Source organism: Crotalus tigris, unplaced genomic scaffold (assembly GCF_016545835.1).
Source record: "Crotalus tigris isolate CLP2741 ecotype Arizona unplaced genomic scaffold, ASM1654583v1 scf7180000021055.717220, whole genome shotgun sequence".
Classification (NCBI taxonomy): Eukaryota; Metazoa; Chordata; class Lepidosauria; order Squamata; family Viperidae; genus Crotalus; species Crotalus tigris.
In genome coordinates, this window is record NW_024098332.1 from 244,666 (window position 1) to 270,744 (window position 26,079).

The window sequence follows — 26,079 nt, forward strand, 5'->3', positions numbered from 1 at the left end:
CCAGGTTCTATAAGCAACACACCAAACTGTCTCTCTGTTCATTTCTTATTTGGATTACTGTTAAATTTATTTACCTTCTTTTGTTATATTAAGAAATAACTGAAGACAGTGAATATATAATCTGTCCCCCTCTATTTTCCCCACTGATGCCAATGTTTTATTATTATTACAACTTCACTTTTGAAATTAAATGGTTAATTTTGTTTAAAATAATTTTAAGTTGTGGAATTGTGAACAAAAAAATATTTAGACATAGGTTTTGTTATGGTTCTACTGCATGGAAACATCTGTCATTGAAATGTAGCATACATGAAATCTACTGGACAGTTGAATTTCAGGAACATATTAGGTAAAAAGGTTCACATAATTTTCAACAATATGAAATGCTTCCATGTATATAGATAAATATCCTGCCTTTTTAAATATGTCCTGACAATATTGTGAGAAACTGGACGCTTAAATTATTTTCATTTAAAATTTTCATCACTTTATACATATCTATCAAATAGTTGTTCTTTTATTCTAATTATTCTCATTGTTTCTTATTATAAAGGATGAAAGAATTTGCCTAGAAAGTGACGTATTCAACTCAAATATAAAATCCCTCCCCCCTAAAAATATCTCTTTACTGTAGTCAAGCTTATAAGGTATGCTATGAGATGCTCACTTATGTTACCAAGATTATACATTTGCATTTTTCCCTTATAATTTGAAGAGTGATGATAATAATAAAAAACCTCTTTTAAGCAAATGTGGACTAACCACACCACTCTTACTGGATTAGATAACTGGTCAAACATTAGGAAATAAAGGAGTATATTTGTAGCTCAGAGTTGAAATGAGGGGTGTTTGCTGCTTTCTGAGCTTGCTTGTTTTCTTGCAGACATTTCATTACTCAACTAGGTAACATCACCAGCATTACTGATGTTACTAGTTTGGGTAATGAAATGTCTGCAAGAAAACAGCCAAGCTCAGAGAGCACCAAGGACCTCAAATTAGGAAATATCATTCTCAAGTGTACTGCCTATTAAAACAACATTTCCTTCTTAATCAATACCTAAAATATTTTAATGGACAAGAAACATTGCAATGAAAATTACTAAGAACCAGACAATAAAATGGTGAACTGAAAATATGTCCAATGCTAACAGCATGTAATAAAAACCTTTGTGCAGTCTAGTGACTGAGAATTACCAGCAAATCGTAGCTCTGGCCTTTGCTGTAAAGGAAATCAATGAAAACCCCAGGATGTTACCGAACATTACACTGGGATTCAATATTTATGACAGCTATTTAAGTTCCAAATGGACCTATCATGCTGCAATACAATTTCTCTCTTCAAAAAACAACCTTGTGCCCAACTACAAGTGTGGTATCCAGGACACCCTATTGGCAGTTACTGAAGATCTGACTTCTGAACGCTCCCATCGAAAGCCCAATATTTTGGGCATTTACAAGATTCCACAGGTAGGATACGTATATGTGGAAAAGAAGATGGAAAATGCATGAGAGCTTTTTCATGTCTGCACATCTTTCCCACAGCTGCTATTGACAAAAGGAGAAAGAGGAGGAGGAGGAGGAAAAGGAGAAGAAGGATGGAGAAATGGTTGGACCACCAAAGGACCACCAAACACTAATACAGGAGATAGCCAAGTTCTATCTGTATATTTTGTATGTTCCCATCAAAGCCATATTTTCAGCTTTTAGATCATTTCAAGTTTTATTAGTTTACAGTATACGATACAATGAAAATACAAAAGTAAACAGTGGAAAAAATAGGGAAGGGAAAGGGGAATGGGGAAGTGAGGTAGAGAAGAGAAAAAAGGAAAAAAAGGCTTTAACTTCCAGCTTCCCTTGGTGCAACAAAGTTGAGTATCAACTTCATACCTCAACTTTTTACTTTTACAATATAACATAAGCTAGCCATTTCGATAACATCAAGTCTATCTAATTGGTAAAACCCAAAATAAAAATTTCATTTATTTTTACTTCAAGCACAAAGACTAGAATGGTCTCTAAGGTCCTTCTCACAGTTACTGTTTTTGAGCCAGATTTTGCGTAATCTGTACTTGTACCTTTGGTTTTCCCTGCCTAAGTGTAAAACCTTGCTTTTCTCCACATTAAATATCATTTTATTGGATAGGACCCATAGTTCAAGTCTATTGAGATATTTTTTGGATTCTGTGCTTGCCTTCTGAGTTGTTAGCTATTCCTGCCAGCTTAATGTCATCTATATTTTGCTCAGAATTATATTTAACTGCCTCCTATATTATTGCAAAATAGGAATGAATTTCATTGTCTTTCACTCAAAACATGATTCATTAAAATATAGAAATTTTATAAAAACAATAAAAGACTACGGATGGAAAGATAAAAATCTCTTAACTGCAAAAAGTTTCAGGAAGGAGGTATTTTATTATTATTACTGGCCTTTTGAGAAACCCTATTTCTTATCTGAATGTCTTTTCAGTTCATATATGGCTCTGGAATGGTGGTAACAGAAAAGGACCATCTGCTTTACTACTTTCAAATGATTCCAAATGTACTTTATCAGTATAGAGGGATTATGAAGTTAATCCAGCATTTCAACTGGAATTGGATTGAATTCTTTATTGCCAACAGGATGCATTTAGAGTGTGTCATGAACGTCATCATTCCAGAATTTGCAAAAAATGGTATCTGTACTGCAAACATATATACATTCATTTTGTGTCATGGTGAAAGCCACATTAGTTGTTTAGAAAAAACATACTATGAAGTCATGAACAGCAAAGCCAAAGTGCTGGTTTTTAGTGGAGACATGCGTTCCATGGTGATTTTGAGATGGTTGCTCTCCAAATTTGAGTATCTGATAGAAAAACCTAAAGGCCATGTTTGGCTTATGACTGCTGGGATGGAGCTGAAAAACATCATTGCATGTTCTGACTGGCCTATACTCGAATTCCATGGTTCATTTTTTGTTACAGTTCACTCTAACGAAATCCAGGGATTCCATAAATTTCTCCAGAAGAGAAACCCTTTGAATTCAGAAGGGGATGGTTTCATCAGAGATTTCTGGGCTCGGATATTTGACTGTCCATTCCAGGATTCTAGATTCCATCCTAAGAATAGGGATGCCTGCACAGGAATGGAAAATCTGGAGAATCTTCCTGAGCATGTCTTTCCAATGAGGATCTCAGGCCAAAGCTATAGCATCTACAATGCTGTTTATGCTGTGGCTCATGCCTTACATGCCATCTATGCATCAGTCTCCAGACACAAGGCAATGGATGGAAGGGAGAGAAGAAAACATCTGAATCAGCAGCTCTGGCAGGTAATGGCTCAAAAATTGTGGCATAGAAAACGATGTCTGGTACTTTTCATATGGCAGAGTTGCAGTATCTATCTGTCCTAGCCAGTAGAATTAAAGATTATCTATAGTTATATTTATAGGTAATGAACATTTATTCTGGTTGAGTAAACTTAACTGCCATCCTGAATTCATTTCCATAAAATGATTGAAATTTCAGTTAACAAACAAATAAAAATATCAATCTGTGAGATATAATAGTATACGTATGGTGAAAATGCGACTCCCGGGCATAATTATAAATGGAATGAATAAAGCGCATTCACCAGGAGAGTTTAAAGTTAAAATACTTTAATTAAAGTATTTTACTATATTAAAAGGTTGCCAAGCTTTCGTTGGGAAAACTCCCCAACATCTTCAGGGCTGAGAGACCGTTTCTAACAAGGTGGTTCAAACGGGTTCCGTAGACGTCTGCGCTTGGTTCCTAGACTGTGCCAGCATTCCCTGCTGAACAGCTGATAGGTGGGAGGGGGAATCGGAGTAAAGATTTCTTCTGTCATTCTCTCGAGCACTTGTGTTCACATCTCAGGATCGACTATACTATATAGTATATAATATATTATATAGTGTATATGAATATATATATATGCATATACACTTTATAGTATATTATATACTATATAGTATATAGTTTATAGTATCCTATACAATATACTATACAGAGCAGAACATCAAACTGTGGGATACAACAATATATACAATTGTATATATGAGATATAATGATAACTGAAGTCCAATAATTATATTATGATCGTGAATTTAAAAATTTAAAAAGTTCCATTCTTTATTTCATTTTTTCCCCCAAATTCTCGTGTTTTGGTTTCAAATCCAAAGTTAACCAATCACAAAATAAAGCAACATGACTAGAAAAGTATTTATGTAAGGAAGTTTACAAATAGAAGAATTATGTGTGATGCGGAAATTATTTTTTTACTATCAGGTGAGCCTCCTTTACAATGTCCATGAACCAAGAAATGGATCGAACAAAACCTCAATCACTTTTGCCTTTTTGTTTCCCATTTCAGCTTTCTTATCGGCTGAAAAGATTATCATTTAACAATAGTGCTGGAGATCAAATTTCCTTTGACCAGGAAGGCTCTCTGCTTGCAGGATTTGACATCATAAATTGGATCACATTCCCAAACCAATCTTTCATTGGAGTGAAAGTTGGAAGGATGGATCCATGGGCACCTCCACATAAAAAACTTATCATTAAGGAAGAAGAGATAGTATGGCATCATGGATTTAACCAGGTAAAAAACGTTATTGTTTGTTGAAAGACTTCAGCTGCCTTTTTCACAGATCTTCATGCTATTAATTCCAGTGAATATGGATTGAAATATATTCCCTTCCTCAGATGAGTCCTATATCAGTTCTTCCAGAAAATGTCATGGGTTCCTAATTAGAGTTCTCTAGATTTTCTTCAATGTGCAGTGAGTTGAGGGAACCCAAGAAAAGGGTTCAGAATATTTAATCAAGTACCCTTAAGTTTTTCCTTTGTCAGTATTAGCCATAAGCAATGTGATACTTTCTACTACACTAAGAGTTTTCCATTGATTATTCAGAATTCCAAAATCAGAATTTACATTGTGTAAAAACATCATTTGGAAATGCTGATACCATAAATGCCGGCGTATAAGGAGACTTCCGCCAAAGACTGGGGTCGTCTTATACGCCGAGTCATCTTATACGCCGGAAATACTGGTAGTTTCCGGCATATAAGATGACGTTCTAGGAATGCGACTCGGCGATAAAGACAGGGATCGTCTTATGCGCGGGTCTCCTTGTACGCCGGCATATACGGTAATTATGTAGTTGTTATTGTGGAACAGCATTATGTCCCGCTTAGAAGATTGATACTTTTTCCCAAGCTGTAGAAATCTCAGCTAACTCGATTATTTAATATTAAGGAATATACTTTTTTTATTTCATGTTGAAAAAAGTTTAAGTATGAATCATTCTACATAGAAACTAGAAAATGTCACTGCTTGGCATGTTTTAGCCCAAGCATTAATGTTTCTGAGCCCATATCTTTGAGAATGATCTTTTTCATCTTACCTTGCCAACAGTCACAACCTATCTCTGTGTGTAATGCCAATTGTCAGCCTGGTTACCAGAAGGAAACTAAGGAGGGAGAACCATTTTGTTGTTACAATTGTGTGACTTGTCCAAAAGGGTGGATATCTAACAAAACAGGTGAGGTAAATAGGTAAAAGATGAAACAACAGGATTATCTTCCTTTCACATAACTCACATTTTCCTAAACTGTAAAAATCTCAGCTAACTCAATTATTTAATATTAAGGATTTTTTTTATTTTGTTTTGAAAAAAGTTCTAGTAGGAGTCATTCTACTTAGAAACTACAAACTTTCATTGCATACCAATATGTAACCCAAGCATTAATGTTTCTGAGACCAAAATTTTGAGGATGTTCTCCTTCATGTTGTCTTGCCAACAAACATAACCTATCTCTGTATGTAATGCCAATTGTCAGCCCGGTTATCAGAAAGAAACAAAGGAGAGATAATGGTTGTTGTGTGCCTTGTCTAAAAGGGTGGATATCTAACAAAACAGGTGAGGTGGTAGCTTAAAATAAACAGATTGAGCAACCACAACTACAACAAAAGCCTACAACAAAAAACTAATGCAACATCTTTTTCTATAGCTGTTTTCTCCCTTTCTTATAATATGAATAAACACATCCTGTTTGTCTATACAGTATCCGACATGTGTGTTGAGAAAATGGTATGTAAAGCCAAAGAGTTGTTTAACATTCTTTCACCACTTCTTAATTAGGATTACTAGGAAATCTATTTATATTAACTGGTAACCGAATAATATTAGTCCCAGTGATGTTCTCCCCACCTAGAAATAAGCTTCAGCACAAGCAAAATGGGGCAACTTTGGCCAGGAAACATTCAACCACTAGCTTGTATCCTAGTTTTTCATCTGCTGGAACAACACTGCCCAGGAGGCATCAATCATTCTTTTCATTCTCCTCAGCAATGGTTATCTTTCACAATATTATTTATAAATATTATGAGTTGCTTTATTATCCTTGTTTTTTTAAATATTTCTTTTTAAATTATTCTTTATTATTGCCTGGTGTCCGTAAAGATCAGAAAATAATGTAAACACTAAAAGAAATTACTATATACTGCACAGAACACTGCCTAAATTTGTCATTTTTGTTCATAGCACAATTTATGTTAAGTCAGATCAACCAGAAACAACTTGTCACATAAAAAGTGATGTTCTTTGTTCATTCTAAATAATAGGCCAACTATTAGCTCTTTTACAGTTTACATATATACACACATACATACATACATGCATTCATACATACATGCATACATACACACACACACAAACACACACATACACATACAATGTCATTACCGATTCCACTGCTACAATATGCTAACAGAAAGGAAATAAAAATTCATACATTATTACATTTTTTCCTTTTAATTTTGTGAACTTTTGCAGATATGGATAATTGCTTTAAATGCCCACAGGATCAGTATGCAAACAAGGAACAGAACAGATGCATTCCAAAGGTCATTAGCTATTTGTCCTATGAAGAACCATTAGGTATCAGCATAGCCACTTGTACAGTCTTGCTGTCTACTATTACTGTTCAGATCTTGAAGACATTTTGGAAGCATCAGAATACTCACATAGTGAAAGCCAACAATCGTGACCTTTCCTACCTTCTGCTCATCTCACTTCTGCTCTGTTTTCTTTGCTCATTGCTCTTCCTTGGAAGACCACTAACAATAACATGTCTCCTCCGTCAAACTACCTTTGGAGTCATTTTCACCATGGCAGTTTCTTGTGTGTTGACAAAAACTCTTATTGTAGTTCTGGCTTTCATGGCCAAGCATCCAGGATCCAAGATGAAGAAGTGGACAGGGAGAAAACTGGCCATCTTCTTGTTTTTTCTTGTACTTTTCCTCAAGTAGGCATCTGTGTTGTGTGGCTTGCAACATCTCCCCCCTTCCCGGATAGTGATATGCTTTCGATGAGTAAAGAAATTGTTCTTCAGTGTAATGAGTCATCACCCATCATGTTTTATCTTGTTTTGTGCTACCTGGGCTTGCTGGCCATTGCCAGCTTCACTGTAGCTTTCTTTGCTCGGAAGTTGCCAGACACTTTTAATGAAGCCAAATTCATTGCATTCAGCATGCTGGTGTTTTGCACTGTGTGGCTGACTTTTGTTCCAACTTACCTGGGCACAAAGGGAAAAAATTTGGTCACTGTGGAGATCTTCTCCATCTTATCCTCCAGTGCTGGATTGCTGGGTTGCATTTTTGCTCCCAAATGCTACATTATTCTGTTGAGACCAGAACTGAACAAAAGAGAGCACTTAATCAGTCGTAAAATTTGACGATGTCAATTTTGCAGTAGCTTCATCATCAATATAACCAGAAGATATTTAAGTGACATAACTTGTATATTCATGATTTATGTTCTTTCTTTCTTTCTTTCTTTCTTTCTTTCTTTCTTTCTTTCTTTCTTTCTTTCTTTCTTTCTTTCTTTCTTTCTTTCTTTCTTTCTTTCCCTTCCTTCCTTCCTTCCTCCCTTCCTTCCTTTTATACTTACTTACTTATTTACTTACTTACTTTAATACTAACTAACTAACTAACTAACTAACTAACTAACTAACTAACTAACTAACCAACTAACTAACTTCTTTACTTATTACTTCCTAGTTTTCTATGTCCACTCTGCTCATTTTCTGGCATACACATATAGAGGTCATAATCTGACATCTAAATCAACTAAATCCCTTTGAAAATGGAACATAATTTTGTACAGTTTATACAGTATACAGTGTAGTGCATGCCCAACAAAGCTGAGCATTCCTGGGAAAAAGCAGAGCCAGAGTTCTTATTCTTTTGGCCCACTGCATATGAAAGACATGGCCACATAAACTGAAGATACAATGAAAATTACAGCTTTTATGTTGGAATCCCTGGGATAAATACCTTCCTTTGACATTATTATTATTAACTGCTTCCCATTAGGTCAACATGACAGCTGTACTGGAGTTGAGATATGGTCAGCAGATAAAAGTAATCTGGTTTAATGGGCCACAGGTTCCTGTTTTAGTTTTCTCCTGTTGTCACTTAGGATCTCTTCAATTTGCTGTCAATATTTCTTTACAAGGGCAATACTTCAAGGATTTACACAATGTTAAGAGCATGTAGCCTGATGGATAATATGTGGAAGGTTTTACAGGACAGGGGTGGCTATGGAAAATGGCAATATTTAAGTAATTGGTCATGGAGCATGCCCACTTTATCCAATTTGTTCAAATGAGCAGATATTCCCAAAATGTTTTGCAACTAACATTTTCCTATGCTGTTTAGGGCATTAGAATTGATAACTATTCCTTTAATTATGTAATGAAATAAGCTGGCAGCCAATGCTTATACAATATTTCCATTCCAACCAACTATGGAAAGGGGAACTCCTGGTATAGCTGTTTCTAAATCCAAGCAATGACCTATTTGTTCTGAAGGGAATTTTAAGAAATTAAAATTAGACTTGAAAAAAAATCATTTTACTAGCAAGTATTTTTTCCATAAAATATTATTCTCTATAGACCATTTTGAGTCCAGTTGATTATCTTGCAAATCACTGGATTTTATTGGTAAGATTTTTAATAATTACTTGCTACTGCCTTCTTCCTAGAACTGGGAGACTGGCTGTCATGTTCACCATGCTGGTGTCTTGCCATTTGATTGGAAGAGAGCTTTTGCTATACCTCAGCATTCTCAAAACAACCCTGTGGCATCACATTGGCTGCCAGTGGACTGATTAGGGGGTTTGGATTTGGGGAAATAAAAGAATTGCTTTGTGCTTCATGTGGAAACTTCAGATTCCAGTTAACTTTTCTGCACCCACTTTCTCTCAGTAAAAGTTATTTTGATTAACCTCAATGGAGTCAACAGTTTTACTTTCCTGAGGGACTTTCCTAAGGTCTTTCCTTAGGAAGAATCTGCATACTTGGTCAACCCAGAGAGGCACCCAGCTGTGGGATGGGGACTATGCAAACAATGTCAGCTCAAGGCAGCAACCAAGAGGAAGCTCATTTAGGGCTCCTCCCCAGTTGGTCCTCTCTAAATGGATGGGGGAGTCATCAGTCTGGGAGACTCATGGAGACCCAAATAGTCCATAGGCATTGGCAAGAAAAAATATTGGCAAGGCAGAGCCTCACCTGAGGCAGTTGTGGCAACTGATGATGTGAATGGTAAGAGGATCTAGAAGAGTTTGAGGACATCTTTATCAGCTGTTTCAAGAATGGATTGAATGATGACTTGTACAATATCTGCATCTCGAGGGGAGCCCCTGCAAACCTCCACAATAGGTATGTCCTAGAGGAGGTGGAAATTGATCAGGAATGCAACAAGTATCATGTGGCATGGCCATGGAAAAAAAGAGGGAGGTGACCAAGCTGCAAGCCCCAGAAACTCACTTCACTGACTGCTTCAAGTGTGGCCAAGAAGTGCATAGGATGGCCAAGTGCACAGCCAACTACCTGACCAATAAAACAAACCCCAGAGCTGCAGAGAAAGTCACCAAGCCAGTAGTAGAGAAATGGCACTGATGGGAGTGGAAGTTGTTGAATTCAACCCATCACCAAAACAGGCTGAGGGAACTCCAACTTCACTGACTGATCATACCTGTAACGTCTTCCATAGAACTGAACATTCACATTTTGGGGCTAAAGGCTAGTTTAAAGACCTTGTTAGACTCAGGCTGCACCAGGTACCTAGTTAAAATAGCACTGGTAAAAAAAACCTGGGAATCTAACTGAGACGGCTAAAAGTCCCAATTGTTTTTTGCCAGCTAGTTGGTTCAGTAGCAGGGGGCATCCTGGCAACTTTCATCACAGAGCCCATAGAAATGCAAAATGAGGCCCCATTTAGAGACTTTGAGCTTTATAGTGGCACTTTGGTACTAGGGCTGACTTGGTTAAAGAAATGGAACCCCTATGTGATTTGGAGGAGGGGGATACTAAAAATCCAAACAGGCAAGCCTTCCTGGGAATGAGGGAAAATCCAGAAGGCAACACCTCGACAGTGGGAATTGGGGCAACCATGCAGGGGAAGGACCTTCTCAATCTTACTTAAGGAGTATCAGGGCCTGAGGGAGGTGTTCAGTGAAAAGGGGTCAGATGAACTCCCTCCCAAATGATCTACAGACTGTGCTATAGAAATCCTGACAGGGGCTAAACTACCAAAACTGAAACTATATTCTATGGCCTCATGGGAGTGGGGGAACTGTGGCTGTTTATTGACAAGAATTTTGCCTGAGGTTTCACCCAACCAGTGTGATCCCAGATAATGGCTCCTGCTCTTTTCTGAGAAAAGAAAGATAGGATGATTCATCTATGTTTTGACTATAGAAAGTGTGTGTGGTATGTGTGGAGAATGGCTACCCCTTACCCACTTGGTTAAGGGCAAGATATTCACCAAGCAGGATTTATGAGAGGCTTACTACCACTGCCAGGATCAGAGAAGGGGATGAATGAATGGAATTGCCCACTGGGCTATCAAAGTCTTCCCCTGCCATGTTCATGCAATTGATCAATGAAGTTCTACATGAGCACTTGTATAAGGGGGTGCTAGTGTATTTGGGTAGCATTTTGATTTACACTAAAATAAAAGCTGAGCATGTGAAGCTGGTGAGGGTAGTCCTTCAGAAACTATGAGCTGCCAATCTGTATGCCAAACTCTCTAAAAGCAAATTCCATCAAAACAAAATAGATTAACTGAGTTATTGTATTTCACATGAGGGTATTAAAATGGTTCCTCAAAGCAGTGTTGGAGTGGGCTCCATACCAAATCAAGAAGTAACTGCAAACTTTCCTGGGCCTCACTAACTTTTGCCAGCAATTCATTCCATCGTTTTTCCAGATAGCCCTTCCTATTACAAACCTGTTAAAGCCCAAAGAGGAGGGAACAAACCCAACCCAATCAACCTCTAAAATAGAGGAAGGACAAGTAGCATTCAGGAAGCTAAAAATATTGTTCGTTGCTGAACCAGTTTTAAAGCAACTTAAGCTATGGGCTCTATTTTTCATTCAAACAGATGCTAACAATGTAGCTGTCATGGCTGTGCTGTTACAGAAAAACCCTCTAGAAAACTGTCAGAGATGGTGCAAAGGTGGGCTGTGTGGTAGAAGGAGGTTTATGCAGTGCTCTTGGAGCACTACCTGGAAGGAAGCAAAGTAATTTTTAAAATATGAACTGATCATAAACATTATAAAAATCTAGAGGCATTAAAAACCCCACAGAAACTATGTCTGAAGCAAGTGCAATGAGTGCAATACTTTAACCATTTCATCTTCATATTACTTTCTAGATGATGTTTTATTGCATATGCCTCAACACAATTACCCTAAAGCAGAAATAATCAAACCAGTGCTTCTGTCCCACTTCTTAGCCAGCCAGGTGACCATCTGAGTGCAGACAAAGGAGAGGTGTCTAATAGACAATGAATTGACCACAGTTCTTAAACTGTGGTAAAGGAAGACAGGTGGTTTCAAAGTCATGAGAATGTTCACTTGATCCAAGATGGGCTGGCTTGAGTAGGGAGTAAGCTCTATATACTGGAGATTCAAAAATTGATGGTTTTAAAGAAAAGTCACAACTCCAAAGTGGTGGGACACTTTGATTTTCTAAAGACTTTACACCTGATTTAAAAAAAAAACTGTTCTGGTGGCCATGCCTCAAAAAGGACATTGAGAGTATGTAGCAAGTTGCCTTGTTTCTGCTTCAGCCAAACAGTGACAAGGAAAAACCCCAGAGTTCTTTTAGATCATGGCTGAGCCATCAGCACCCTGGAGAGAGCTCTTCATGGATTTCATAGTGAAACTCCCTGAAAGCTAGGAAATAACATAATATGGGTTATGACTGGTTTATTTTCTAAACAAGTACATTTTGTTCCATGTCTGAAAATTCCATCAGCGCGGGGGCTAGTCAAACTGTTTTTACATCATATTTATCAATTACATGGGGCACTGCAATGCATCAATTTGAAGAGGGGTGCAATTCACTTCTAAGTTTTGGTGGACCTTCTTTAACCTACTTGGGACTGATCAGGGCCTGAGCTCCAGTCACCACCCCCAAACAAATGGATGTGAATGAATGAACTCAGTATTGAAACAGTACCTCAGATGCTTTATTAATTATCAACTGACTAATTGGACCGACTTGTTGCCTTTTGCTGAAGTGGCATACAACAAGTCTCTACATAGTAGCATAGGATTCACCCCTTTCAGGGTGGTTAAGGGTCGGGAATTTAAGTCTATGCCTGAGCTACCCATAAATGTCCCTCTGGTGCATTAATTTAAAGAATCGGTCTCCCAATTATGAAATACATGGCCAGTTATGAGAAAAACCCTTATAGATGTTTGGAAGGCTTATAAACGCAGGCTGACAAGAAACACATAGAACCCAAATTGTTCAACATTGGTGATCATATCTGTCTCTCCACCAGCTAGCTACAGACTCTACAAACTTCAAAGAAATTATGACTCAAGTTGGTGGAGCCTTTTCCCATCAAACATATTATAAATCCTGTGACTGTACAGCTGGAATTGCCAAAGTCCCTTCATTGGGTCCATCCTTTGTTCCATTGTAGTCTACTAAAATGTGATGTTATTTCTCCCTTTAGGATAAGCCTTCCACCACCTCCTGAGCCAATAATGGTCGAGAGGGGACAACATTTTAAAGTTAGAGAGATCTTGGACTCCTGCAAGCACAGGGAGAACTCTAATATTTAGTAGCATGGAAAGATTTCCCCAAAGCCCAAAATGAATGTGTGAATCACCGTAATGTCAGAGCTTCCAGACTTGTAAAGTGTTTTCATAACCAATACCCTGATAAGCCTAAATAATGTTTCCCTTAACTTTCTAATTTTCTTTCCCTATTTATCATGTTTCCTTCTGCAAGACTGATAACATTTTTTGGGGGGAAGCATGTCAGGTCCACCATATTGGTGTCCTGCAATTCGATTGGAGGGGAGGGAGGAAGGTTGCTGGCATTCTTTTTGCTTTTGCTGTACCTCAACATTCTCAAAACAACCCTGCAGCATCACATTGTCTACCAGTGGATTAGTTAGGGGGGGTAGGGTTTGGGAAGTGAAACCTTCAGATTCCATCTGACTTTTCTGACTTTTCTGCATCCACTTTCTCTCAGTAAAAGTTATTTTGATTAACCTCAATGGAGTCAAGAGTTCCTGAGGGACCAGCTAGGGTAGGACCTTATACTAGCCAAAAGTCATCCATATGGTTTATGTCTAACAATAGATTATAAGGTCACCCATTTTCAAACTGTTTTAAATACTACAATAACCAGCTCAATATGTATGTCTGGTTTGGATTGCTGTATGTTTATTTATTAATTCATTCATTTATAACCAGTTTTTATAATTTTTATAAATATCTCAAGGCAGCAAATGCATAGAATGCTTCTTCATCTTCCTATTTTCTCTGCTACTATCATTATTGTTGTTGGATTGTGATTGTTGTTTATCACACAGTCAACCAGATGCTCAGAATGGATTTGGTATTTTTGTTTACTATCGAGTTCTTTCCAAGGTTGTTGTTGTTGTTATTGCAATTTCAATTTTAAAATTAAATTTATGATTCATGCAAAATAATTTTAAAATGAGGAATTTCTGCCCAAAAATATCCACAAGAGATTTCATCATGTTTTTAGCATAGAGAAGTGTATCTGTCATTCAGATCTTGATTATATGAAATCTGGTGAGTAGCTGAATTTTGTTAATAAATTAGCTAAAAAAGCACTATTCACATCATTTGAAATAAGTCAAAATATGATTATGTATATACATAAATATCTAGCCCTTTTCAAATATGTCCTAATATTTTTTTTTGAGATTGCCCGGTTATTTTCATTAAAATAATCCATCAGTATGTAGCTATTGTCTGAAATATTTTTTAGCCATTCTAGCTATTTTTCATAGTCCTTTTTTAAAACTAGTGAAAGCATTTACTTAACATCCTTTTTGTTATTGTTGTAGTTGTGAAATTGTGTCTGACACATCACAACCAATGGACAACATTCCTCCAGGCCTTCCTGTCCTCTTCCAACTTCTGGAGTCCATTTAAGCTCAGGCCTACTGCTTCAGTGACTCCATCCAGCCACCTCATTCTCTGCAAATTCCACTACACATAACATGTGTTCCAGATTTCTCTTTATTATCAACAAGCTTACCAAGGCAATCTATTGTATTTGCACTTATGTTCCCAAGATTACATATTTTCATCTTTTCCCTTATCATGCCAACAGTGATCATTAAAAAAATACCTCTGTTTGTCCATTTAAGCAAAGTTAGGCTGGTCACATTGCTCTTAATGGAAGAAATAGCTGGTCAAACATTAGGAACTCAGATACTGCATAATAAAATAACAATTTTCTTTTAACCAACATCTCACAATATTTTTATTAACAAGAAAAGATTATAATGAAAGTTATAACAAACAGAAAGTACATTATGAAGGGAATATTTGTGAATATGTAACACACATCTTTTTGCTATGCTGGGACAGGTAATTATCGACACATCTTTGCTTTGGCCTTTGCTGAAAAGGAAATCAATGAAAACCCCAGCATATAGTGTTACCCAATATTATACTGGGATTCAATATTTATTATAGCTATTTAAGTTACAAGTGGATTTATTGTGCTGCAATACAATTTCTCTGCTCAAAAAACAACCTTGTGCCCAACTATAAGTGTGGTATCCAGAATACTCTTCTGGCATTAGATCCCTCTTATTGAGGATTAATTTCTGAACGTTCCCATTTGGGACATTTACAAGATTTCTCAAGTAGGATGTCTTTATAGAGAAAATAAGGTAAAAACTGCATGAGAGTTTATAACAGTAGTTCTTAGCTTTTACTTATTTTATTTCCACTTACAGAACAACTTCATTACAGTATACTGATGATCAACTTTTACAACTGATTAAGTAACTTGTTTGCTGGAATACATTTGACTGATTTTAAAATACCTTCCTAATAAAATAACCACTTTAAAAATAGTATTGCTGTTAAAATTAAAATTAATTGCTGCTAGTGATTTGCAGCTATTTTAATACCAATAATGCACTCTTTTATTTTGTTTTGCTACATGTAGAATATTTCTATGTTACATATTTGAACATTCTATTTGGCTGAGGACCATATTTCTCTATATTTCTGCAAAATAGGAATTAATATATTTTCACTTAAAACATGACTCATCATTTTTTTAATTTTAAAATTAGTCAGCTATGTTTGAGCACAGAAGTTATTTAACAGAAACTGAAAATTAAAAAACTGAAAAATAAGAAAAAGCTTTTTTAACAGTTGGAAAAAATATCTTACATGTACAAAGGATTTCGGTAATGCTAACTCTCAAGATTGTAATAAATATAAAAAAAGTCAGTCAGAAAATTATCTTGTAAAATTATAACAAATCTCACTTTCTATGGCTTATTAAAATAATAAACCTTCATTACCCTTTGAAAAACATATTATTTCTTATCTCACTGTCTTTTCAGTTCATGTATAGTTCTGGAATCTTGGAATCTGAAAAGGACCATCTGCTTTACTACTATCAAATGATTCCAAATGTACTTTATTAGGGATTATAAAATTACTCCAGCATTTAACTGGAATTGTATTGGATTCTTTGTTGCGAATTGGATATATTTACAGAGTTCATAAATGTTATCATTCCAAAATATTCAAAAAAATTGTATCAGTTCTGAAAAGGTATTTACATTTTCAGTTTATTTTCTGAAGTAAATTACATGAAATGTGAGCAAATGCTTACCATGAAGTCATGAACAGCAAAGCCACTGACTGGTTTTCAGTGGAGACATGTGTTCCATGATCCTTTTTTTTTTTAATAAAAAGTTTTTATTTTCCATTTATTCAACATATACAAAATTCAGTTTACAAAATAAGATAAATTCATAATCATAGCCATTGGTGCCGCTTGCTCATTCCCCCCAGGCTGCATCCACCCTCTCTAATACCTTCCCTACTTCCCTCCTCTTTCTCTCCTCCCCTCCTACTCTCTTCCCCTCCCCTTCTCCTCTTACCATCCTACTTCCTCCCTGCACCTTCCTCCCCTCTCATCCCTCTCAAACACAGGAATACAGCATAGGGGAAGTGCCCAAGCAGCACCTCTCTCATAAATTACCATATCTATATTATCCTATTCTACCTATTTACCCACCCACTCACCCACCCACCCACCCACCCTCAACCCTCCCTCACTTCCCAGAGCAGAGTACAGGGTTATTAATAACAAAGTTAACGATATACAATAAGAAAAAAGAAAGAAAGAGAAAAAAAAATCATACATAGCCCTTAACTCCCCTTAAATTACATCATTATAAACAAATCTCTTATACAACATTTACTATAAAATTTACTCATAAAATAAATGATACTTTGTAGTCCCATACTTTTTCTGAATATAATCTATCCATCTTCTCCACACAATGATATATCTTTATTGTGTATGATCCTTTAAATAAGCAGAAATTTTTGCCATTTCTGCAAAAGTAGAAACTTTAGATATCCATTCTTCTAAAGTAGACAACGAGTCTTTCTTCCAATATGAACCTACTAGTAACCTCGCTGCGGTTAATAAATTCAACATTAAAATAGTTTCTTTATCATTTAAATCCACAAAAATACCCAATAAGAATAATTGAGGAATAAACTTTATCTTCCTTTTAAAGATCTTTTGAATGTTCCACCACATCATAATCCAAAAAGCCTTTACCTTCTTACAGTTCCACCAAACGTGAAAATATGTCGCATTCGTATTACCACATCTCCAACATTTGGGTTGTAAATTAGAGTACATACAAGATAATTTTTTAGGATCTAGATGCCACCTATAAAACATTTTATAAAAATTTTCCCTCAAATTTAGAGCTTGTGTAAATTTAACATTTCTAATCCAAATTATCTCCCATAAATCCAATGAAATCGGTTCCTGGATATTCTGAGCCCATTTAATCATACAGTCTTTAACCAATTCTGTTTCCGAATCTAATTCTATTAAAGCATTATAAATTCTTTTTATATGAGCCTGATTCTGATCTTTAATCTGAATTACCAAGTTTTCATCTTCTAATGTTATCCCCTCTTTCTTATCTACAGTCCACGTATCCACTATTTGCAAATATTGAAACCATGACTGTAAAATATTTTCTTGCCTTAATACATCTAAAGATTTTAAATGCCAATTCAAACCTGACCAAATTAATAATTCTTTGTACGAGATTTTGTCAAAATTCATCCCCTTAGAAATTCCCTGAATTGCATGTCCAGGAATCCCCCAGATAGGTATTTTATAATTTAACCTATGATAATACTTTTTCCAAACTCAAAGTAAAGCATTCCTCAAAATATGTGATTTGAAAGCCCAGTCAACTTTCTTGTTAAAAATTAAATATGCATGCCAACCATACATTAAATCCTACCCTTCAAGAGAAAGAATATCCTTATTTGTTAAATTAAGCCAATCACTTATCCAAGTTAAGGTGGCTGCATCATAATATAATTTCAAATTAGGTGGTTTAAGTCCTCCTCTTTCTCGGGCATCTTGCAAAATCTTAAACTTAACCCTTGGTTTCTTCCCAGCCCAAATGAATTTATTGATACCCTTCTGCCATTCCTCCAAATTTACATCTTTTTTTAAAATAGGTATCATCTGAAACAAGAAAAGAAACTTTGGTAGAACATTCATTTTTACAGCTGAAATTCTCCCCAACAGTGACAATTGCAATTTTTTCCAGTCATTTAAGTCCTTTTGTACTTTTGCCCATAATAATTCATAATTATTCTTATACAATTTTCCATTTGAAGCAGTTAGATATACTCCCAAATATTTAACCCTTTTCACCATCTGAAAACCTGTAGATTTAACTAAACTTTCCTTATCATTAACTGACATATTCTTAGATAATATCTTAGTCTTGTGATTGTTAACTTTAAAACCAGAGACTTTCCCATACTGTGTTATAAGTTCTAGTTCCATGATCCTTTTGAATGGCTGGTTCCATGATCCTTTTGAATGGCTGGAATCTTCTCAAACTGAGCACATAATCAAGACTTCATCAGAAAAATTCAAAGGCCATGCTTGGCTTCTGACTGCTGGGATGGAGCTAAAAACCCTCATGGAAATACTGATTGGAATTTATTTGAATTCAACTGTGCTTTTTCCTTCCAGTTCTTTCCTTCAGTTCCTTCCAGGGATTCCAGCAATTTCTCCACTGCAGAAACCCTTTGAATTCAGAAAGGGATGGTTTCCTCAGAGATTTCTGAGTGAAGGCCTTTTACTGTCCATTCCAAGATTCTAGGTTTGCTCATAAGAATGGGGATGCCTGTACAGGATGGAAATCTGGAGAGCCTTCTTGATCACATCTTTTCAATGAGGATCTCTGGCTAAAGCTATAGCATCTACAATGCTGTCATGCTGTGGCTTGTGCTTTATATGCCATCTATTCCTCACTCATCAGAAACAAGGCAACAGATAAACGAGAGAGAAGAAAATTTCTGAATGGGAAGCTCTGGCAGGTAACAAAATAACATAATAATTAAATATTGAAAATAATTTATGGAATTGTTGACATTGCAGATCCATAATCTCTACAGCCCAGATCAGAATAATTAATAAGCACCTATATTTGGTTTACATGTAATCAACATTTTATTCTGATTGGTTAAAATTGAATTGCTGCACTGAATTCATTTTTATAAACTAAAAAAAAAAACCTAGCTAGCAAACAAAGAAAATCAATCAGTGATATGAAGCTGTGATATGAGACATAAAGACTATTGCAGATTAAATGTTATACTATAGATAGTATATTTAAAAATATAGGATTTCATTGTACATTTCATTTGTTCCCCATAATTTTCATGTTTTGGTTTCAAAGCTGAAGTGAACCATGATAAAACAACTAAATAAAATCATTTGTGGTATGGTATAAGAGGGTTTAGCAAATAAAAGAATGCTATTGTAATGCTGAATGACTTTTGATGTCACATGAATGATGTCATTTCCAATGTCCCTGAATCTAGAACCGGATCCAGAAAAATCTCAAACACTTCTCTCATTTTTCTCTGCTTGTAGGATTTGATATCCTAAATTGGGTCACATTCCCAAATCAATCTTTCATTGAAGTGAAAGTTGAAAAAATGGATCCATGGACATCTCCACACAAACAGCTTATCATTAAGGAAAAGAAGATAGTATGGCTCAGTCACTATAAGCAGCAAGGTAAAATCTGATTAGTATGTATTGATAGTCTTCAACTAATGATTTTTTTTTCATTGTTCCTTATGCCATTAATTTCCTAGTTTGGAAATTCCCACAGAAGGGAACATCACTTCTACAAAGAATATCATATGTCCCTGATCAGAATTATTTGGATTTCCCACTATATGCATCCAGTTAAAGAAAAGAATTCAGAAAATTTAATCAAGAACACTTAAGTTTTTCCTTGATCCTGTTGGCCAAAATCCATCTTAACTTGCAGCACATTAAAAGTTCTAGTCATTTAGACCAAAATCAAAATTGCCATCATATGAAAAACATCTTTTGGAGATGCTGATAATAATGTAGTGGACTTTCTGAAACAGGATTATTTCCCTCTCACAAGATTCACACTTTCCCCAACCTGTTAAATCAATTGTTAAATTGTTAAAACAACTATTAAATCAACTTTTTTATATACCTCTTGATAAAAAAATTAATAAGAGTCATTCTTCTTAGAAAATAGAAAAACAGACTGTATGCTAGGTTGTAACTGAAACTTTAATGTTTTCAAGCCCATATCCTTGAGGATGATCCTTTTCATCTTGCCTTGCCAACAGTCACGACCTATCTCTGTGTGTAATGCCAATTGTCATCTTGGTTTTCAGAAGGAAACAAAAGAGGGACAACCATTTTGTTGTTACAATTGTGTGCTCTCTCCAAAAGGATAGATATCTAACAAAATGGGTGAGATGGTACCTAAAAGATAGAAAGACTGAGCAAATACAACTGCAACAAAAGGCTATTAATATAACATGTATATCTCTTTCCTATCTTTCTTATAGGAAAGCCTGTCTACTCAGTGTCCTACATGTGTGTTGAAAAGATGGAATGTTTATCTTACTTGGTCCACTTCTTAAATAATATTACAACAATATCTATTTGTATTAATTGGTTAATCCAATAATATTGTTCCCACAGATTTGCTCATTAGAAATGCCAAGTGAACAAACTTGCTCAATTATCCGGGAACAGTGTGACTCTGTTGGATTTGAGGAAACGGACAGGATCCTCAATGCAAGTACTTGTACATTAGTCCCTTGTCCCTTCTACTAATTACAAAATTGTGATAAATGCATAATTTCAGCACCATGTAAAGAGGCCTCATTTGAGTCTGCCTCATTTTTAAGAAACCATCATTGGATCCTACCTGTCTGGACAATTTTCACCCAGTTCCTCAGCTTCCCACCTTCCCTTCATAGATTGTGGAAAAAGTGACTGCAATGAAGGTCCAGAAGGTCCTGGATGAAAGACATTACCTGAATCCCTTTCCATCAGGTCTCAGATGTGGTTAAGCAATGGAAAAATCATTGGTCAGGCTTGTGGATGATCTCTGGTGACAGCAGGATGAGAACAGCACATTCATCTTGGGTCTGTTTAACATCTCAGCTGCTGTAGATTCTATCAACTGTGATATCCTTTTGGGATAGCTGCAGGAACTTAGTGGTGGAATATTGAGCTGGTTCAATCCTTTCTTCAAGGCTGCTCCCATGAGAGGTCCATCCCATGGTCACTCCTCTGTGGAGTGCTTTAGGTCTCCTTGCTGCTCAAACATCTTCATGAAAATTCTAAATGAGATCATCATGGGATGAGATATCATCAACATCAGACAATAGCCAGCTTTACATAAGAATCTCTGATGATCTAAGTGATGCTGTGGCTGCTGCTTTTAGTGACAGGAGTCTACAAGGATCTCAATGAGGATAACAAGTTTTAACTGAGCACTAGTAGGAGAGAATGGCTATGAGTTCAAAGTGCCTCTGTATCTAGGTATTTGTCATTTTAGTTATGGATGGGGTTGCAGAACTCCATACAGATCCACTGTACAACCAGAAGGTTCTCCTAGATTGACAACTCCTGCTTAAAGAACAGGTGGTAGTTATGGCTAGAAGGATCTTTGTGCAACTTCATGTTGTACACCAACACCAGTTATGCCCTCAAATGGATTGCAAGGTGCTGAACACATTCACTTGTGTACTGACCATCTGTCAATTGGATTTCTGCAACATACTCTACATGCTTTAGGAGCATACAGAAGCTATAACCACTGCGGAATACAACTGGTAGGCTCCAGTTGCAGAAATAAAATCATTATTGCTTGATTACCAGTTTGCTTCCAGGTCCAAGTTATCTCTCTTGGGAGTATTCATATTGTCAAAATAATGATCACCAATAGAATATCTATCAAAAATAGAATTTAATCCACCAAGCTTTCGTCAAATACATTTGACATCGTCAGGGTTAAAAGGCAAACGCCGGGGGAAGTCTTATATACAGTTGTTTAATGCCTGTTTCCGGCTCCTGGAGCGTGTCATCGGCCCCAGCTGATCAAGTTGAGTCCCAAGCACATGCCTCACATCAGCACCTATCCTCTTTCCATTGCTAATTTGCATTCTGTCATACGTTACTCCATTAGCTATTCCAGGGTTGGTCCAGTTGAGGGTCAGGATCTTTTCTCCTCCCCTGCTCATAACACCCCCACCATCCCACACGCGGCTTCCCTTAGGGAGCAGGGGTGGGCAATTATTTAAATTGCTTCCAATATCCCTGCAAGCCCCAAGACCACTTTGATCTTGTTTATCTATCCCTCGGGGTTGTAACTCAGGCTCATAGTCACAGCCCATGCTATTCCTCCTCCCCTCCTCCTTCCCGTGAGTTCTCCTGAATAATCTACTGTTCGTTTCCACACTCTCTCCCTTGCGCACACTCAGGATGTTTTCTGCCATTGTCCCATTGTCAGTGCCTTGTTGTTCCGTCCATTGTCGGTAAGCATCATTCCCACTCATCCCCAATTCTCCATTCTCACTCTGTACGGGGCTCTTCCCCTTTAATTGCAGTCACTGTTTCACTGCGCAGATTTGTGTTGAGAATGTCAGAGGGGGGTGCCTTCCTCTGCTCGACTGTGACTGGGTTATCATAATGTGCCTGGTAGTATCCTCAGGGGGGGATTCATCCTCGTTCTCATCGTCCTCGTTAGACTTTATTATATTCCGTTTTCCCTCCAGTTCTTCAAGCCCCACTCCATCTCCATTCCACCCCAAAAAGAGTCTGCTCCTGGCGGGTCGTGACAAACCTAGCCGCAGTTGTCCGCTGAAGTTAGTCTGTTGTCGGTCCGGGAGGGAGGAGCTGTCAATAGAGGCTCCATTGGTGTAATTACGCAGGGAGGGGGGCCGGGCGGTATTTTTTTGATTACAAGTTTTTTGATTGGGTCCCCTCCACACGTTAGTACGGTTACTAGCACTCCACATTTTCAGAGCTTGGTGCGCTGCACACAAGTCTACGCGCTGATTGATGGACTCCATTCCTGAAAAACATGCCTCTTTCAGTAGGCGACCTCCTTTTGTCGTATCGTTGGCCAAGATTTGGGCATTCTCAAAATCAAAGCAATGATCATATTCTGCTACATGGGCCCAAATCTGCAAATGTTGTTCGCCTCGTCTAATAGCCAGCCTATGCTCATGTAGACGAGTCTTAAGTCTTTTTGAGGTCTTGCCTACATAATTACTCTGGCACCCCGTGCAGTTGATCTTGTAAACTATAGCTGATCTCTCAGTGGTAGGGAGCTGGTCCTTGGGGTGCATCACTTTAGCTCATAGGGTCTGAGTAGGTTTGTGGGCTACTTGTATATTGTGGGGTGCCAGAACCCTGGCTGTGGCTTCTGACACATTACTAATGTACGGTAGAGACACCCGTACGGTTCGTATCCGGGGTTCCTCTCCTTGCTGTCCGTTTCGGGGGTCTGATACCATACTGTGTCGCTTAATAAACTTTAGGGGGTACCCATTCATCCGGCATATGCGGAATAGATGTTTCCTTTCTTCTGCCTTAGACTCCATGGTGCTGCAGTGTGATTGCACCCATTTAAACAAGGTCTTAATGCAGCTGGCTTTATGGGAGGCCAGATGGTTGCTATGGTAGTGGAGGATTCGATCTGTATGATCCGCGGAGGAATTCTTGGAAAGTATTAGGATCCTTAGGGTGGAGGAGGATGAGGTGATGGTCTCTTTTGACGTCACCTCACTCTTTACCTCCATCCCCCAGGATCTGGTCCTAAGAATCCTGAGAGATCAATTAGAAAAACTAGGAAAAACTGGACACCGGGATTCCCTGCAACCTGGGGATCTGGCGCAACTCATTGAGCTATGTCTTACAACTTATTTCTCCTTTCAAGGCAGTATATATGAGCAAGTCAAGGGCACACCAATGGGCTCCCCAATATCCAGCGTGGTGGCAGAAGTGGTTCTACAACAATTAGAACACGAGGCCATGACCCGTCAACAGCCCATGTTTTGGGCACAGTATGTTGACGACACCTTTGCTGACGTCAAACGGTGTCATCTAGCTGACTTTATGGGAGTGTTAAACTCAATATATCCGGACATTAAATTTACGGTGGAGGAGGAGATCCGGGGCTCGATAGCCTTTTTGGACGTATCGGTCCAACGTTCCTTAGATGGAACTTTGAACACCAAGGTCTATCGGAAGCCCACTCATACGGATCGAATCCTCCACTACCATAGCAACCATCCGGCCTCCCATAAAGCCAGCTGCATTAAGACCTTGTTTAAACGGGTGCAATTGCACTGCAGCACCATGGAGTCTAAGGCAGAAGAAAGGAAACATCTATTCCGCATATGTCGGATGAATGGGTACCCCCTAAGGTTTATTAAGTGACACAGTATAGTATCAGACCCCCGAAACGGACAGCAAGGAGAGGAACCCCATATATATATATGTGTGTGTGTGTGTGTGTGTGTGTGTGTGTTTTCTGAGGTTTTCGCGAGTGTTTGTATGTAGGTCTTTGGTTATTTGGGTTTTCTACTGCGTAAAATTGGAAGTGTCTTGGTGACGTTTCGACGAAGTCCCATTCGTCATCTTCAGGCTGGTGCTTTTGGCTTCGTGCTTCTAGGAGCATTAAAAATTGAAGAACAGTGATTCCTTTCAATAAAAAAGGAAGTGATCACCAGGAAATAAAACACCAAGGTTTTAATAAATAAAATCAAGTTTTCGATGGCTAGCACCTGCCATCATCATCAGGATACAAGCTAGCTAGTGAGGAAACCTGCTTATAAGCATAGCCACACCTAAAGTCTACGCATGGACCTTGTAACAGGTCCAAGCCGACTAATCCTTACTTCACTTACAGCCTTCAGTGATTCTTTCTTATAGCTCTTACTTACATCCACCTAGCTTTCGATGGCTAGCACCTGCCATCATCGTCAGAATACAAGCTAGCTAGTGAGGAAACCTGCTTATCAGCATAGCCACACCTAAACTCTACACATGGACCTTGTAACAGGTCCAAGCCAACTAATCCTTACTTCACTTACAGCCTTCAGTGATTCTTTCTTATAGCTCTTGCCTACATCCACCTAGCTTTCGATGGTTAGCACCTGACATCATCGTCAGGATACAAGCTAGCTAGTGAGGAAACCTGCTTATCAGCATAGCCACACCTAAACTCTACGCATGGATCTTGTAACAGGTCCAAGCCAACTAATTCTTACTTCACTTACAGCCTTCAGTGATTCTTTCTTATAGCTCTTACTTACATCCACACAACCACCCACTTTCCCCCTCCCTTTAGTTCCTGAGTCATATAGGCAATGTGTGTTTCTCAAAGTTAAAGGGTCCTCTGCACTATTGAGTTGATTCTTCTTCCTGTGTTCCTCGGGATGTTTCTCTCTTCCACTCCTCCGGCACGCATCGTACTCATTTGCATTTCCATAATCGCAGTATTTCATGCCGGGGATTCTGTCTCGGTTCTCATTTTTTAGTGCCTTCAATCCTGTCACTCCTCCAATCCCCCCACAATCCTTGCCACCAATCTCATCCACACTTTTATTTTCCCCCACTGTTCCCAGCGTATCGCATCCTCCATGCTCCTCCTTCGTGCCATCTGGTGCAACTCTCAATCCAGTTGCCTCTCTTTCAGTCCTCCGTAATGCCGCTCTCTGGGAGTGCGTGATCATCCCCATAACGGGGCAGCTGTAAGTATTTTAATAATCTCCCAAATATGGATGTTAGAATTTCACTGCAATTCCTTTTAATCTGCTATACACAAATTGAAATTTATTAAAATGCCTGCAAATTTCAGAAAAGTAAAACAAGGATCCCTACTCATTTGAACAAACCTTTTGTGTATCTTTTTCTCCCTATCACTCTACCTGATTCCCTCTCCCATTTTCTTTTCATTCTGCATGGCTGTTTCTGTGCCTGCTAAAGAAGAAACCTTTTTCTTTTCCTTCCCTAAAGGTTAACCTCCTTGTATGTTCCATCCTTGATTGCCCTTAAGCCATGCCTCATTGATAGTCTATCTTAATATTCCTGCTTCTTTTTTTCTTTAACAAGAGCTCTAGAGCT

At 37.7% G+C, this 26,079-nt stretch overlaps 1 pseudogene; it reads left to right on the top strand.

The window, feature by feature from the left end:
• The window catches only part of LOC120319964, a 31,645-nt pseudogene extending 23,840 nt beyond the window's left edge, over window positions 1-7,805 (top strand).
• Window positions 7,806-26,079: the final 18,274 nt, after the last annotated feature.